This window comes from Mustela lutreola, chromosome X, assembly GCF_030435805.1.
Source record: "Mustela lutreola isolate mMusLut2 chromosome X, mMusLut2.pri, whole genome shotgun sequence".
In the NCBI taxonomy this organism is placed as follows: Eukaryota; Metazoa; Chordata; class Mammalia; order Carnivora; family Mustelidae; genus Mustela; species Mustela lutreola.
Window position 1 is genome coordinate 83771639 of NC_081308.1, and position 16779 is coordinate 83788417.

Genomic DNA, 16779 nt, shown 5'->3' on the forward strand with positions numbered 1-16779 from the left:
AGAGATTCTCAAATGACACTACAGTCAATGGGCTGATATCCAAGATCTATAAAAAACTCCTCAAACCCAACACCCAAACAACAACTCATCAAGTAAAAAAATGGGCAGAAGACATGAACAGAAATTTCTCCAATGAAGACGTGCAAATGGCTAACAAACACATGAAAAAAAAATGTTCATCATCATTAGCCATCAGGGAATTTCAATTCAAAACTGAATTGAGATAACACCTTAAGCAGTTAGAATGGCAGAAATTAACAAGGCAAGAAACAGCAAATGCTGGAGAGGACGTGGAGAAAGGGGGACCCTCTTATACTGTTGGTGAGATGCAAATTGGTGAAGTCACTTTGGAAAACAGTGTGGAGATTCCTCAAAAAAAAATTAGAAATAGAGCTACCCTGTGACCCTACGATTGCACTACTGGGTATTTACCCCAAAGGTACAGATATAGTGAAAAGAAGACCCGTATGTACCCCAATGTTCATAGCAGCAATGTCCACAATAACCAAACTGTGGAAAAAGATGAGATTCTGTTCAACAGATGAATGGATAAAAAAGATATGGTCCATATACACAATGGACTATTACTCAGCCATCAGAAAGAAAGAATACCCAAATTTTGCATCAAGATGGGTGGGACTGGAGGAGATTATGCTAAGAGAAATAAGTCAAGCAGAGAGTCAATTATCATATGGTTTCACTTAGTTGTGGAACATAAGGAAAAACATAGAGGACATTAGGAGAAGGAAGGGAAAAATGAAGGGGGGGAAATCGGATGGGGAGATGAGCCATGAAAGACTGTGGACTCCAAAAAACAAACTGAGTGTTTTAGAAAGGAGGGAGCTGGGGGGATGGGTGAGCCTGGTGGTGAGTATTAAGGAAGCCACTCATTGTATGGAGCACAGATGTTATATGTAAACAATAAATCTTTAAATTTTTATTTATTTATTTATTTGACAGAGAGAGAGAGATCACAAGTAGGCAGAGAGGCAGGCAGAGAGAGAGAGAGAGAGGGAAGCAGGCTCTCTGCTGAGCAGAGAGCCTGATGTGGGACTCTATCCCAGGACCTTGAGATCATGACCTGAGCCAAAGGCAGCGGCTTAACCCACTGAGCCACCCAGGTGCCCTAACAATAAATCTTTAAATACTACATCAAATACTAATGATGTAAAGTATGGTGACTAATATAATAAAAAATAATTTAAAAAACAAACATGCTATGAAAATGAAGAAAAATATTTTAAAAAATTAAAAATAAAAAAAAAATAAAAAGTAAGAAGGAATTTCCAGATCATGGTTGACTGGGGGAAAGAGGAATTTGGGGGATTTTGATAGAAAATTATTTGGTAACTTATCAATATAATTAGCTGATTTAATTGGTATGTATGGAGTTCCTCATTCAACTCCACCCCGACCTGCTCTAACCTTTATTTAATTAGCACTAAACATATTAAAAATTTAACCAAATACTTTCATGTTAGAAGTTTTAAGTTAGCTTGTACCTAGAGAGACCTACAGAATCATAAATATCCAAGAAGTGAGAATCAATAATCTCATATTAAGTCTTTGAAATTAAAATATATCATTGTTACTGCCAGGAATTAAGACACTTTGCTCTTATTGTTCCTGCTTTTATTGGTCCTTCAGGATAATCACAAGTCCTTATCACTATTTCTCAAGCTAGTCATGTGTGACAAGGGGTCTCACTGAAACCAGGAGGCTCTGTTTACAGGGCAGGTATGATATGCTAATCTACATGTTCTACTAAACATAGCTTAAGGGGCACCTGGGTGGCTCAGTAGGTTAAAGCCTCTTCCTTCCGCTCATGTCATGATCCCAGGGTCCTGGGATCGAGCCTCGCATTGGGCTCTTTGCTCCTCCGGGAGCCTGATTCCTCCTCTCTCTCTGCCTGCCTCTCTGCCTACCTGTGATCTCTGTCTGTCAAATAAACAAATAAAATCTTTAAAAATAAATAAATAAATAAACATAGCCTAAGGGACAATGCATACATCTTAGATCACAGGGTGACTATATGGACTAAGAAACCTTCAGGAAGGTAACTCCCTACAGCATTCCAGTGGGAGAGTGGTCAGCAGGCCTTGGCATTCCAAAGGCCAACACTCCTGTCTTAAACCTTCCTTTGCCCCAAACAGCCTCTGTGTTACATTTTAGCAAGCCAGGAATTATGGCTGAGTTCATGTCCTACATTAACCCCAACATGTTACTACTCAGAAACTGAACTACTAGGTATTTATCCAAATGATACACTGTGATTTGAAAGGGCACATGCACCCCAATGTTTATAGTAGCAGCGTCCATAATAGTTACAATATGGAAAGGGCCCAGATGTCCATCAACAAATGAATGGATAAAAAAATGCGGCATATATGTGCAATTGAATATTATTTAGCCATAAAAAAATGAAATCTTGCCATTTGTAATGATGTGGATGGAACTAGCGGGGTATTATGCTAAGCGAAATAAGTCAGTCAGAGAAAGAAAAATACCATATGATTTCACTCATATGTGGAATTTGAGCAACAAAACAGATGAACATGGGAGAAGGGAAGGAAAATTAAAATAATATGAAAATGGAGAGGGAGGCAAACCCTAAGAAATTCTTAACTATAAGAAAAATACTGAGGGTTGCTGGAGGGGAGGTGGGGGGGATGATGGGGTAATTGAATGATGGGAATTAAAGAGGGCATTTGATGTAATGATCAGTGGGTATTATATGCAACTGAGGAACCCCTAAATTATACCTCTGAAACTAATAATATAGTATATGTTAACTAAATTGAATTTAAAATTATATGTGTGTGTGTATATATATATATATATATATATATATATATATATATATATAATTTCAATGGAGTCCAGAGGTAGTAAAGGCTTCAGTTCCATGACTTCCTCAACTCACTACACCATTAATACTCTACTTCTAGCTATGGGAAAAATTAATGAATCTACAGGGTTATGTTATGGGATTGGGGGTTGTAAGATAATTATTTGCTTCTAAACCCCAATAGCCTTCCTCATCTAAGAGATACATTTAGTATTTAATACTAGTAAAACATCCAACATGAACTTGAGATTTATAAAGCCAGAGACCGGGAATTATACTTATTTTTGCCCCTCACTGATTCAGTCACAGTCCCTTGCTGTCCCTTAGCCTTGAAAAAAAATCTGTTGTTTTTTAATAACCTGGAAAAAGAGATAGCAACCCAGTAAGTATGCTATAGGAGTGAATTGATTTAAATATGTTCTCTAAGAGCACAACAACACAAAAAGTAGCTGCCAAGATTGCTGCTTAAAAATACGGAGGCAGCATTTTGACTATTCTAAGATTAGAGTTTAGGTTCATCACACATTAACAACAAAAATCCTTACACTCCATCCACTAGAGGGCAATCAATACATTAGACACAGACATTTCCCCCTGCCCTGACAGGGAACTTGGTAACTTTATGGGGTTCAGATAAATAAAAAGAAGGAGATATATATGGAACTCTTCTCACCAAAAATAACACTGTAGTTTCTTTTGGACTCCCTTCATGGACAGTGGGACTGGAAAAGCCAGCTTTTGACCTCACTTAACTAAGTGTCTTTCAGAGACTTAATATAGCTCAATAAATAAGCATTTACTTGTGGGTAAAGAAGCATTTACCTGAGGTAAATAAGATTTCACTTTAAACAAAGTAGCATTTGCGTTTGTCACAGAATTCACCATATCCACTGCCTCTGGCAGGAAGCAGGGGTAATACACACGTAGATACAAGTATTGTGTATAATGATTTTCAAGCCATCTTGTTTTTTGGGCTATTTCTCTTCTGATAACTTTTTCTACTAAAAATATCTCTCTAGCTTTTGTTAACACTGATGTTATGAATGCAAAAATAGTTGAGGGAAAAGGACTTTAACACTTTTATGATGAATAGAATACCAAAAGGGCTTGGAATCAGAAAAACAAACAAACAAACAAAAATCATGAACTGCTATTACAGGGAGGACACACATCAAGTATGACTGACCTTGTGGACAGTTATTCTGAAGGCTTTAGTATTTGGGGAAATCTATTAATTCATTGTAGGAGAGAGATCCCAAATCAATTGTTAGCCACTAGTTTCTCTCCTACGAATGGGTATGATACCTTTCCATTTCAAGCACAGGCCGTTAGGAAGTCCTCACAAATCAATCAATCAATCAATCAATCAATGAAATAAAATTAAGATTCTCCAGACTATTCAAGGAGAGATCTTCCTTCAAAATTGGTGATGAAACCATATGTACACATGGCATTGTTTTGCTCATTTGCATATTATAAAGTTGTCGATATGTTCCTCAACAAACTAAGTACACTATTATATAGTAACATCCTTCTCAGGAATTTAACAAAACTTTTAAATGTATACATTCAAAGTATATCAGGTTTTTTGAAAAAAAATGAAAATTAATTATAATTATCAAATAACTTTACAAAATAAAGATGCTAGAATCTACAGAAATTGCTTTATAAGACTAGTTCTTAATGTCTTCTTAATTTAATGACAGTGTTTATTCAGCCTGAGCTGGTTGACACTTCCTTAGATACCTTAGGACTCCTTTCTTAGGGAACAGCTACTAAAATGAATGCAGCAACCTTGTTTCAAGATTTCCATTGATATAATATAAATTTCTAAGATCTGGCTTTCCTCTAGATTTAACTTATATCTGGAATTATAGGCACATTTTAGCACATCTATTTGCATCCATTCCTAATTTCCTCAATGCTTCTAATTTTAAATCTAAACTAATGCTTCTAATTTTATGTCTATGTTAAAACAAATATATATATTTTGGCACTTTTGTTATCACTTGTATATACTGACCTCTTTCTAGACAGTTTTAGACTCCCCACTTAAAATAAAGGTTTCAAAGAAGGATAAATAGACATCTGTATTATACTGGAATAAACATTGTTCTTGAAATTAGATGCATGGGTTTGACTCTTGGAACTTGACTCTTACACTAACTTAGTGACATTGAGCAAGTGTTCAAACTTTCTGAGACTCTTATTTTTCATTAAAAAAAATGAAGATAGCAGCAGTTACCTCTTTGGAATGTTGTGGAGCTTCAAAACATATGATACATAATTAGTAGCAGATTCTTCCTCTTAGTTAAATCTACATGTTCAAGCATGTTAAAAATATTTTGCTTGCCTCTGGGTCCTTTCCTACCCCCACCTCCACTGTTCCATAAAACCTTAGATAAAATTTTAAATAGCCTATATCTTTTCTCTTCTTTAACACTGGAAAACACATGTTACTGGATGTCAAAGACAAATAAATAAATTGCTAGAATATGGCAAATCCATCTATTTTAAATTTTATCCTAATAATTAATATCAAATAATGTAGTTTACTTCTACAAACGTTATTAAATGTCTTTGATGTAAAACAAAACAAAACAAAACAAAACACTGTGCTGGCCTCAGGAGAAAAAAGTTATTTCTCTGTTCTTGAGGAACTCATGATCTAGTGAGGGAGACTGATACCTGCATCATGACTCTGGTTCAAGGCTGAATGGAATAAGCATTATCACATGGGTACAAATAAGGTAGGGATACGTGTCTTCACCCATTTTGAATTTTCAGTAGTACGAGGCTGAGAAGGGGCAGAAACCAGGCTTTCTTCTGAATCAGAGACACAGAAATTACTATGAAGGTTTAGACAAATATAAGATTGCATTAATCTCCTTCTCTAATCACTGAATTATTGCTTAATTAAATTGTCTATAAAACAAAATATTTTTAGTGCCATGCATTATTCCATCAATTTTAGTACAATGTTGTTTCCCTGTCATATTACCATCAATGTCTAAAGCCACATTACTTCCTTTTCAGTAAACATCTCTGTTGATGACTGCTCTAAGTGGTACAAAGCGCTCCTGCAGTGAATTGTCACTATACTCTACTCCAACCTGCCCCTATAGTCATAATTATCTGAAAGGTACAATACCTAATGCAAAAATCCCTAGTGAGAGCCTTGGAGACCCCTGTAGAGACAGTCATCAAATCTGAGCAGTAATCCAGGGAGCAATAGTGCACCGGTGGCATTGAGGCTGTTAAGGTGTCAGCTACTCATGTTGCATTGGCGGTCTCCAGAATTGTCTTGGATTCTGTAGGTTACAGAGAGTGGAGTTTCTTTTTTACCTTCAATCCATTTTTCATGCTACAATAAAAAAGAGTGAACACTATACCCTATACATTGTACACTAAATGTAGAGTTTATTACTTTTAAGAAAATAGTTAAATTCAAGTGTCTTGTGTATTTCCCTGTTACTCTCATGTATTGGTGATCTACTGCTTTGAGTTTTTATCAGAAGAAATGGTCCTTAGAAATTGTGTCTTATTTTGGTTGGATTACCCCCCAGGAACTTATTTTGATAGTAAAGTTTTTTATATATAACATTCACATACATGTAAAGTTGTTGGACCATTATGTCAGGAACTTACATTGTGCTGTTTTCAAACTTAAGAAGTTATTGAGGAAAGCATGTATCTAGATAATATACATAAATGTTTATCTGTAAATTTGTATGTATTTCCACATGTATTGAAAACAAATGTTTGTTTGTTTGTTTCAGACCAGAAATATTTCTCTTCCAAAACCAGATAGTATGCTGGTAGCATGCACCAGTCTCCTTAGAAGAGATAACTTAGATTATGGCCAGAAATCCCCTGGTGACTGGCTTTGATTTTCTAATTTGTTGATAATAATTTTTGGCCTAACTGCCTTTTCAGGATGTTGTCAAAATCAACCAAGTAATGTTCGTGAAAATATTTGAAAAATATTAGGGTCTGCAAAAAGCGAACAGATAAGAAAGGAATATCATTTTGTGGTACAGACAATTATATTTTCCCACTCAGCACAATAATCCTGTAAAGTAAGTACTATTATCTTCATTTACAGTGAGATAATGAGAGTTTAACTCATACAAATTCATACAGCTAGTAAGGGAAAGAGCTAGGCTTTGACCCCTGGGAGAGATGATTACAAAGCTAGCTAATACTACCTCACAGCAACCAAAAAAATTAACTGTTTCTGAAGAGCAAAGTAAAATGTAGTTTCTCACTGTTAGTGTTCTAACACTGTTAGTGTTAGTTCTCACAGTCTGATCTCTCTTGGGTTTGATGGCATATGGCAGGGGGCAAGGGTTGGTTGATTATGCAATCATTTGAATAGGAATTTAGCTTTAGTCTATGGCCATACCACCCTGAACGCGCCTGATCTCCTCTGATCTCAGAAGCTAAGCAGGGTCAGGCCTGGTTAGTACTTGGATGGGAGGAATTTAGCTTTAGAGCATCCTGTGGTTTAAAAAATGTCTACAAAATTTAGATTAAGATATACAGATTGAAATATGACATAGGTGTGATAATGACACAGTACCCAGCATGCCTTGTTTTTTAGAGGGATGGTGAAATATAACTTATCAGTATAGCAATAAACTTAACCCGAAAACCTCCCCCCCTTTAAATAAATGCTTATACACCACACACACACACACACACACACACAAACACACACACACAGACTTTTAATTTATGGATATGGTTGCTCTGCAAAAATGACTGATAAAATAAAGAATAAAAACAGACTTTTCTTATATATCTCAACATCCTTGATATTAACTGAAATATAGTAATTATTAGCATGGTTTCTTATGAACATATAGTGTGTCACATCTGCAGTATCTTGGCAATACTAAAGTACAGTGGCTATGTGCTCTTAACATTAGCAAGCTACATTTAGAAAGACATTCTAAATATATGCATGGTACTAATGAGTAGGATAGCAGGAAAGTAGGAGACAAAGGATTTTAAAGAACAAACAGAGAAAATATCATTATCCTGAACTCCAAAGTAGAAATATGAAATTGCTATGTCTTCCATAGTGACTCGATATATGGGGATAAGAGTAATAATTCACAGAAGGACTTTAGATTCTTGTTGGAGATCTTGCTTATTTGGGATGATTTAATTTTCTTAAGTGAGGAGTAAGTATGCACAAAGAACATTATTCTTAAGCAATTTACTCCATCAGAATTCATTAAAGGAGATCTGAAGTTTTCATTATTCCTTAAGAGTACATTAATAAAACCACCATCCACTTATTTTTAATACTATGTATATGTATTATTCTGACAGTCAGTGGCAAAGCCAAAATATCAATCATGAAATTTAAAATGTACTAGGACAAATTGGTGTGTTCTACCCACCACAGGCCAAGCTGAACAATACACTTTCTACTTGGAATACAGGACTGAGCTATCCTACAGGTGAGAAATGATAGCAACCAATAAACTGGCAAGAAGCTGGAGCTTAACTGCTGTCTGAATAAAAAGAATACATTTCTACAGACCAAATATTCTCTCCAGACCTATAATTTCTTGTTTCCTTCACAAGTATCCCTTCCCAAAAGCAACACTGCAACCATGGCACCTGTGCTTACAGTGTCCATTTGTGAAAATCTTGACAGGATACTTTATTTAGTTTAGTTTCCTTTTCTGCATATATCACAAAACATTAAAAAATACTTGGAATCAAATCGTGTTGCTAACTTACGGTTCCATGAATTAACACACCACACTAGGTTGCATCAGTTCTCCAAGCCTAATTCAGCTTCCCTCAGTGGCTCTTGTGCCCTGGGGAGAGATACTGTATCTGTTTCATTTATGAGTAGAAAGATAAATGGTTTTGCCCTTAATAAATGTAGAGGACTAGATGAAGAGCTCAGGACAACGTGCTTTTTTATTCCCTTAAGCAGCAAGACCTTTTTAATCTTCCTCATTCCCTCCTGCACTAATTTTGTATGAACTATGCTTTTAGCCACATAAGATGACAAATGTTTGAAATAGTCCAGTAAGGCTGAGCTAATGAGAGTGTTGTCATTAAAACTGTGCATTATAGCTAAAAGGCAAGACCCAGACTTCTGAGGACAGTTAAGTTTTATACTTTCTTTCCCCAATGCTGCTGATGTAGCAGTACACATTTAGTACTTTTTCAGCACTGGGTTTAGTCAATGAAGAGACAATTTCTCATCTAGTGTTGATGATATTTTTGACTGCCTTTAGATAAGATTTTAGCCATTTCCTCTCTGCTATAGGATTCAGAGCATAATCTGTGCAGCAGTTGTGTGCCAAGTCTGTTCCTAGAGTGTCACACTATGAACTGTGACTGTTAATAAACTATTTGCTGTGTGTCTTTTTGTAAGTTATTACACTTCCTCAGGTAGAGAGGAATGCATGGAGAGGTCAATCATGAAGTTAAAATGTTTTATATCTTGTTAAGGGAAATCATGTAACTTCCAGAGAGGCAGCTTCTAACCTTTGCATTAATCAGCTAGGACAGATAAAGGCATAATAGTCTAAAATTAGTTGATCATCGATAATTACATACATCAATTGTATTGGTTTATATATTTGTTCTTCAAAGTTTATAAAAGGTGCCCATCATTGCACGCCCTTTGGGCACAATTAAAGAAGTCAATTAAAATTTTGATGTAGTTGAAGTGTTGATTTTATCTACTTCAATAAATCTTCTATTTCAAACCATACTGATGGCGCAGTTCAATATTAAGCTTAAATGTCTATTATACAGTTCCTCTCTTCTTCTTAAAATTGCCTGGTGAGAAAGTAATTGCAGGTCTGAATGGTTATTTACCATATTTTCTATTTGATCTGAACCACCCCCCCACCCAGCAAAACCATTAGTGTATCACAGAAATCAAGAGTGGAACATGATATTTAAAATTCTTATTTTATGCATCATAGCATATCAACATAAGAATGGTTTATAGGCAACTACATATAGTCATATAATTGGAAAAATGAAAGCCATCTTAAATAGTATAACAAATCAAATTACTTATTCCATGGTCTGACTTGGTGGGAAAAAAAGATGGGAGGAAGTGGGGAAGGGAGGAAAGGAAGGAAGGAAATAAGGGGGAAAAAAGCCAAATCATTTTTTTTATCCTGTAGAAGTCATTTCAGAATGCTATGAAATTACCATATCACAGTAAATTGATGAACTTCTGTTAATGATACTAAGATCATTATGTAACTTCTTTGGTGCATTAAACCAAATCTCTCTCTCTCTCTTTCTCTCTCTCTCTCATAAATCAAAATATGGTTTCTCAAAATGAAACAGAGGAAAGTCTCATTTTTGTGGGAGGTTTTTAGGGTGCTTATGGGGTAAGAAAGGAAGAGGCAAAATATGACTGGTTACTGAATTATTATTTTAATTGTGCAACAAACTAAATCACTCATGTGGTGAGCTAATTCAGGTAATAAAACTGCAAAAATAACTATACTACCTATGTATAATTATGTTCAAATATGGGTATGTTGATATTTAATCTATAATTATATGGCCTGTCTATTAAGACATGAAATAGAATGTAAAGTGGAATATTAACCATTGAAGAAAGTCAGGTAAGATCATTTGGATTTGGGACCAAGAGACTTTATTACCTACCTTAGATGTATACATTAGTCAAGTCAACCGGATATATACAGTAAAGTTATATTTTGCCATATAGACAGTCTCAGTAAAATAGATTTTCTTAGTCTAATATAATGATTGTGTTTTCAAATTGGCAATTAATTTCTATGATCAAATTGACTGGATCAATAAGAAAAAAATATTCCTATATTCTTTCCTAATGGCCATAGTCTCCATGAGGATCCAGTTTTCTTGGTCGATCTCTCTAATCGCCTTTTCATTGCACCCATTTCTTTCAAGTGTTGAATAGCTAGACATGTGGTAATTTCTGATGTTAGTATCTAACACAGTGGTTAGCAGCATATGTGGATGTTTTTGATAAAAGCCTATCAGACCATCAGGAAAATCAAAAGGGATATTGCCTCAGCTTGGTATAGGATACCAGATGACATCAATTTGGATATTCCAGGTTTTATAGGTTAGAATTTTCACAAATATTCCTATTTAGTATTTCTGTAAAGATTTCTAAAAAATATATATTTATTCAGTTTCTGAATATATATTAATTCAGTCACATCTTCATTGTCTTCATGATAAAGAGTAATTATCAACAAAACAATAGCAACAAAACCAAAAATCAATCAAATGGCAAATTGTATTTCTGATTTTAAAATTTCATAACCATTCCAGGATCTGTTTATGTTACCTGTTTTGGCTAATGTTAATCTTACATCAATTACTGATCAGTTCTGTCAAGCAATCATTGATCTAGTGGGATAATTTGTTGTAATAGTTGATGGACTGAATTGATCATTAAATTCCAGAAAATATTTAATCACCTCAGTATCACTGTTTATATCCATATACAAATATATTTTAGGTGTTATTACTAAGCTATGCCCATGAGAAAAACTAAAAAGAAATGAAATCAGTCTTTCTAGTATTTTTAGCAACCTTAGGTATTAAAGAAAGTCTATCTAGAGTCATCATTATGACTAAATTGTGGTTTAACCAGAAACAGGTTATATGTTCAAATATGAGATTCAGTAATATTGCAGTGCTAGAAAAGAACAAATAAAAAATAAAAATAATGTTTTTTAAGAAGATAATGGCCAGTTTCTAACTCATAACATATATAACATATAACACATATGACAACATATGAATTGTTTTCATTTTGTTCAATTCAGCACTTTCTTAAAAAAATCACGTAAATAATTTAACATTCTAAATGCAAAGATTTTTAGTTCATCCAAAGGATATTTCTGTGTATGATTTCAGAGCTTTTCACCTCATCAAAATGAAAAGAAAAAAAAAAGCTTTTAACATTTATACCATTGTTTTGTAGAGAAATGAAATAAGCACAAACCGTAGAATATAGATTTATTGAATAACACATAAGATCAGGTGAAAACTGAGGTCACAGATTATGAAGTTAACCATTGTATATAGATTGTAGTAGCAGTGACACAAGCAGAATTAGATATTTCTCAAAGAGTCCCATTCCATGCTCTTAAATGTCTTTGCTTTGCTGGACTAAGTTATTATGCTGACCTATATGATAGTTCAAAATTCTTAGGTATATCCAAAAATAGCCAGGGATGCTACTGAAGCAGTTGTTGCTGAGGGTGGTGGTGGTGGTGATGGTAGCAAACATGAAAATTTAATAAGAATTCACTCCAAATTCAAATGAACAGAAAATTTTTAAAAATCAACATCCCTGCATTTCTTAGGATATAAACCAGCAGATAATGCACTTCAGGTAAGGTAAAAAGAGGTCCTGGACAACACCATAATTTTCTTTTTTCAGTAAGCAGAAACAGTCACCAATAAACATACTGATAGTTAAGCCTATACGTGAATAGCTGGGCCACATATTCCCCATTATACCTTCTGCCTCATTCTTAGAATTAATGCATCGTAACTAAAAAAAAAAAAAAAAAAAAAAAAAAAAAAAAAAAAAAAAAAAATACAGCTAATAAGATAAATCTTAATGTAGAGTAATTTTTTCTTCTTTAAATATTTTATTTTAATTCCAATTAGTTAACATATAGTGTAATATTATTTTAAGGTGTACAATATAGTGATTCAACACTTCCATACAACAACTGGTGCTCATCACAACAAGTACATCACAAATCAAGCACTACTTAATTTCCATCACCTAGTTCATCCATCTCACCACCCATCTCCTTTCTGGTATCCATCAATTTGTTCTCTGTAGTTGAGAGTCTATTTATTGGTTTGTCCCTCTCTCTCTCTCTTTCTCTCTTTATTTTTTCTCCTTGCTCATGTCTTTTCTTTCTTAAATGACACATATGAGTGAAATCATATGGTATTTTTCTTCCTTTGACTATTTCACTGAAGATAATATTTTCTAGCTCTGTCCACATCATTGCCAATGGCAAGATTTCATTCTTTTTATGGCTGAATGATATTCCATTTTATATACATATGAATATATATATTACCATATTCTATTTCCATTATATATACATATAATGTTATATATATATGTGTATACACACATATATATATTCATAAATTGATTTATTCATAAATTGATGGACACTTGGGCTGCTTCCATATCTTAGCTATTATAAATAATATCACGTACATGTGTGCCTTTGAATCAGTATTTTTGAATCCTTTGGGTAAATGCCTAGTTGTACAATTGCTGAATCATAGGGTAATTCTATTGTTATCTTTTTGAGGAAACTCCATACTGTTTTCCAGAGTGGCTGCACTAGACTGCATTCCAAACAACAATGAATGAGGGTTTCCTTTTCTCCATATCCTTGCCAACACCTCTTGTTTCTTATGTTGATTTTAGCCATTCTGACAGGTCTTAGGTGATATTTTATTGCAGTTTTTATATGTATTTCCCTGATGATAAGTGATGAGCACTGTTTCATGTATCAGTTGGCCATCTGGATGTTTTTGGAGAAATGTCTGTTTATATCTTCTGCCCAATTTTAATTGGATTATTTGTTTTTTGGGTGTTGAGTTTGATAAGTTCTTTGTATATTTTGGATAATAACCCTTCATTAGGTATGTCATTTGCAAATATCTTCTCTCATTCTATAGTTCACCGAAGGTTGCCTTTTAGTTTCATTGAATAGTTCCTTCACTGTGAAGCTTTTTATTTGATACATTCCCAACATTTTATTTCTGCTTTTGTTTCTCTTCTCTCAAGAGGCATATCTAGAAGGAAGTTACTATAGCTAATGTCAAAGAAGTTGCTGCTTGTATTTTCTTCTAGAATTTTTATGGTTTCAGGATTCACAATTAGGTCTTTAATCCATTTTGAATTGAATCCACTTTTAAATTTTTGTGTATGGTCTAAAAGATCCAGTTTCATTCTTTTGCATACCTCTCTCCAGTTTTCCCAATACCATTTGTTGAAGAGACTGTCTTTTTCCCATTGCATATTATCTCCTGCTTTGTTGAAGATTAATGCACCAAAGAGTTGTAGGTTTATTTCTGGGTTTTCTATTCTGTTCTATTGATTTTTTTGTCTATTTTTATATTAGCACTGTACTATTTTGATCACTACAGCTTTGTACTATAATTTAAAGTCATGAATTGTGATGTCTCCAGCTTTGCTTTTCTTTTTCAATATTGCTTTGGCTATTTGGGGCCTTTTGTGGTTCCATACATATTTTAGCATTATTTATTCTAAGTGTGTGAAAAATGTTGGTGACATTTTGATAGGGATTTATTTAAATGTGTAGTGTTGCATTTCTTGTTCTTTTTCTAGCTCCTTTAGGTGTAAATTAGGTTGTTTATTTAATATTTTTTTCTTGCTTCTTGAGGTAAGTCTGTGTTATGTATTTCCTTCTTAAGACCACTCTTGTTGCATATGAAAGGTTTTGGACAATTGTGTCTTCATTTTCATTTATGTCCGTATATTTTTTTTTTCTATTCTTTGATTTCTTGGTTAACCCATTCATGTGTAGCAGCACGTTGTTTAACCTCCAGGATATTTCCACATTTTTTCTTGTGGCTGACAACTAGTTTCATAGCGTTGTGGTCAGAAAAGGTACCTGGCATTATTCCAGTCATTTTGTGTTTGTTGAAGCCTGATTTGTGAACTAATGTATGATCTATTCTGGAGAATTCCCTATTACTGTATTATTATCAATGATTTCTTTTACTTTTGTTATTGTTTTATATATTTGAGTATATTTATAATATTTACAATTGTTAAATCTTCTTGTTGGATTGTTGCCTTTACTGTGATATAGTGTCCTCCTTCATTTCTTATTATAGTCTTTGTTTACAAGTCTGGTTTGTCCAATACACATATTGCTTTTGACATCCATTTGTGGGATAAATATTTCTCCATTCCCTTTCAATCCCAATTTTCAGTCTCACTTCCAATCATCCTGATTTCAATCTTCAGGTGTCTTTAGGTCTAAAATGAGTCTCTTGTAGGCAGCATATAGATGGGTGCTTTTTTTTTTTAAATCCATTCTAAGACCCTGTCTATTGATTGGAGCTTTTAGTCCATTTACATTCATAGGAATTATTGATAGATATGTATGTATTTAATGTCATTTTATTACATGTTTTATCATGGTTCCTGACCTATTTCTCTGATCCTTTCTTGTCTTTGTCACTTTTGGTCTCTCCCTTGCACTGAAGGAGTCCCTTTTAATATTTCTGGTATGGCTGCTTTAGTAGTCATTAATTCCTTTACGTTTTGTTGTTGTTAGTTTGTGTGTTTTCAGATTTACTTTACTGGGACGCCTGCATGGCTCAGTTGGTTAAGCGGCTGCCTTCAGCTCAGGTCATGATCCTAGCATCCTGGGATCGAGACCCACATCGTGCTCCTTGCTTGGCAGGAAGCCTGCTTCTCCTTCTGCCTCTGCCTGCCACTCTGTCTGCCTGTGCTTGCTCTCGCTTCTCTCTCTATGACAAATAAATAAATAAAATCTTAAAAAAAAAGATTTAGTTTACTTATTTATTTATCTATCTATTTACTTATTTATTTAAGAGGGGAGAGGCTGAGGGAGAGAATCTCAAGCAGACTCCCTGCTGAGCATGGAGCACAACACAGGGCTGGATCCTTACCACCCTGAGATTATGACCTGAGTTGAAATCAAGAGTCAAATGTTAAACTGGCTGAGCCACCCAGGTGCCCCAGGAACTCCTTTAGTTTTTGTTTGTCTGGAAAACACTTTATCTCTCATTCTCTTCTTAATAACAACTTTGCTGGAGAGAGTATTCTTGGCTGCACGTTTTCCCCACTTCACACTTTGAATATATCATGCCACTCCCCCTGGCTTGTGAAGTTTCTGTTGCGAAATCTCTAGCTAGTGTTATGGACCATCCCTTGTATGTTAAGAACTTCTTTTGTCTTGTGTTTTTAAGATTTTTTTCTTCATCATTATGTTTTGCTAATTTAATGACAATATGTCCTGGTGTTGACCTGTTTTTATTGATTCTGATGAGAGTTCTCTGTGCATCCTGGATCTAGGTATCTGTTTCTTTCCCCAGATTAGGAAAATTTTCATTTATCATTTCTTCTTATATATTTTCTGACCCCTTTTCTCTCTTTTTCTTCCAGGACTCCTATAATATGAGTGTTATTTATTTGATGGAGTTACTGGTTTCCCTATGTCTATTCTCATTTTGCATTATTCTTCTTCTCCTTTTGTTCAACTTCATTGTTTTCCATTCCTTTTATCTTCTACATCACTAATTCCTTCTTCCATTACTTCCAGCCTGCTATACTTTGCAACAAGTATGTTTGTAGTATTGTTTATTGCACATTTCACCTCTGATTTATTCTTTTTTTTTTTAACTTATTTATGTATGTGGTAAGGGTCTTGCTGATATATGTTATTCTTTTCTTAATTCTAGTGAGTATCCATCAAACATGTTACATGTATCTGTTTCAATTAGATTTCTGGCATTGGTTTTATTCTGTTGTTTCATTTGAGATATATTTCTCTGTCTTTGCATTTTGTTCAAGTCTCTGCATTTTTCTCTGTGTTAGAAATGCCTAAAAGTAATTACCTTATGAGGAAGAGGTCATGTAGTGCCCAGGGTCTGGAGCTTCAGGGTGTGTTTTTAGTAGGTGATGCATGTGCTCTGCTGTTGTTTCCTGACTGTTCTATCCTATGAGCTATTCCTGTGTAGAGGCTCTCCTTGTCAACAATAGGCAGGATTTTGTCCCAGGCTTGCACATCGTGAGATTTAATTAGGTGTGCTCTAGTCTTCTTTTTAAATAAGACCCTACACTTCCTCCACCAGAATGAGGTCCTGTAACACTCTCTGGTAGGAAGACA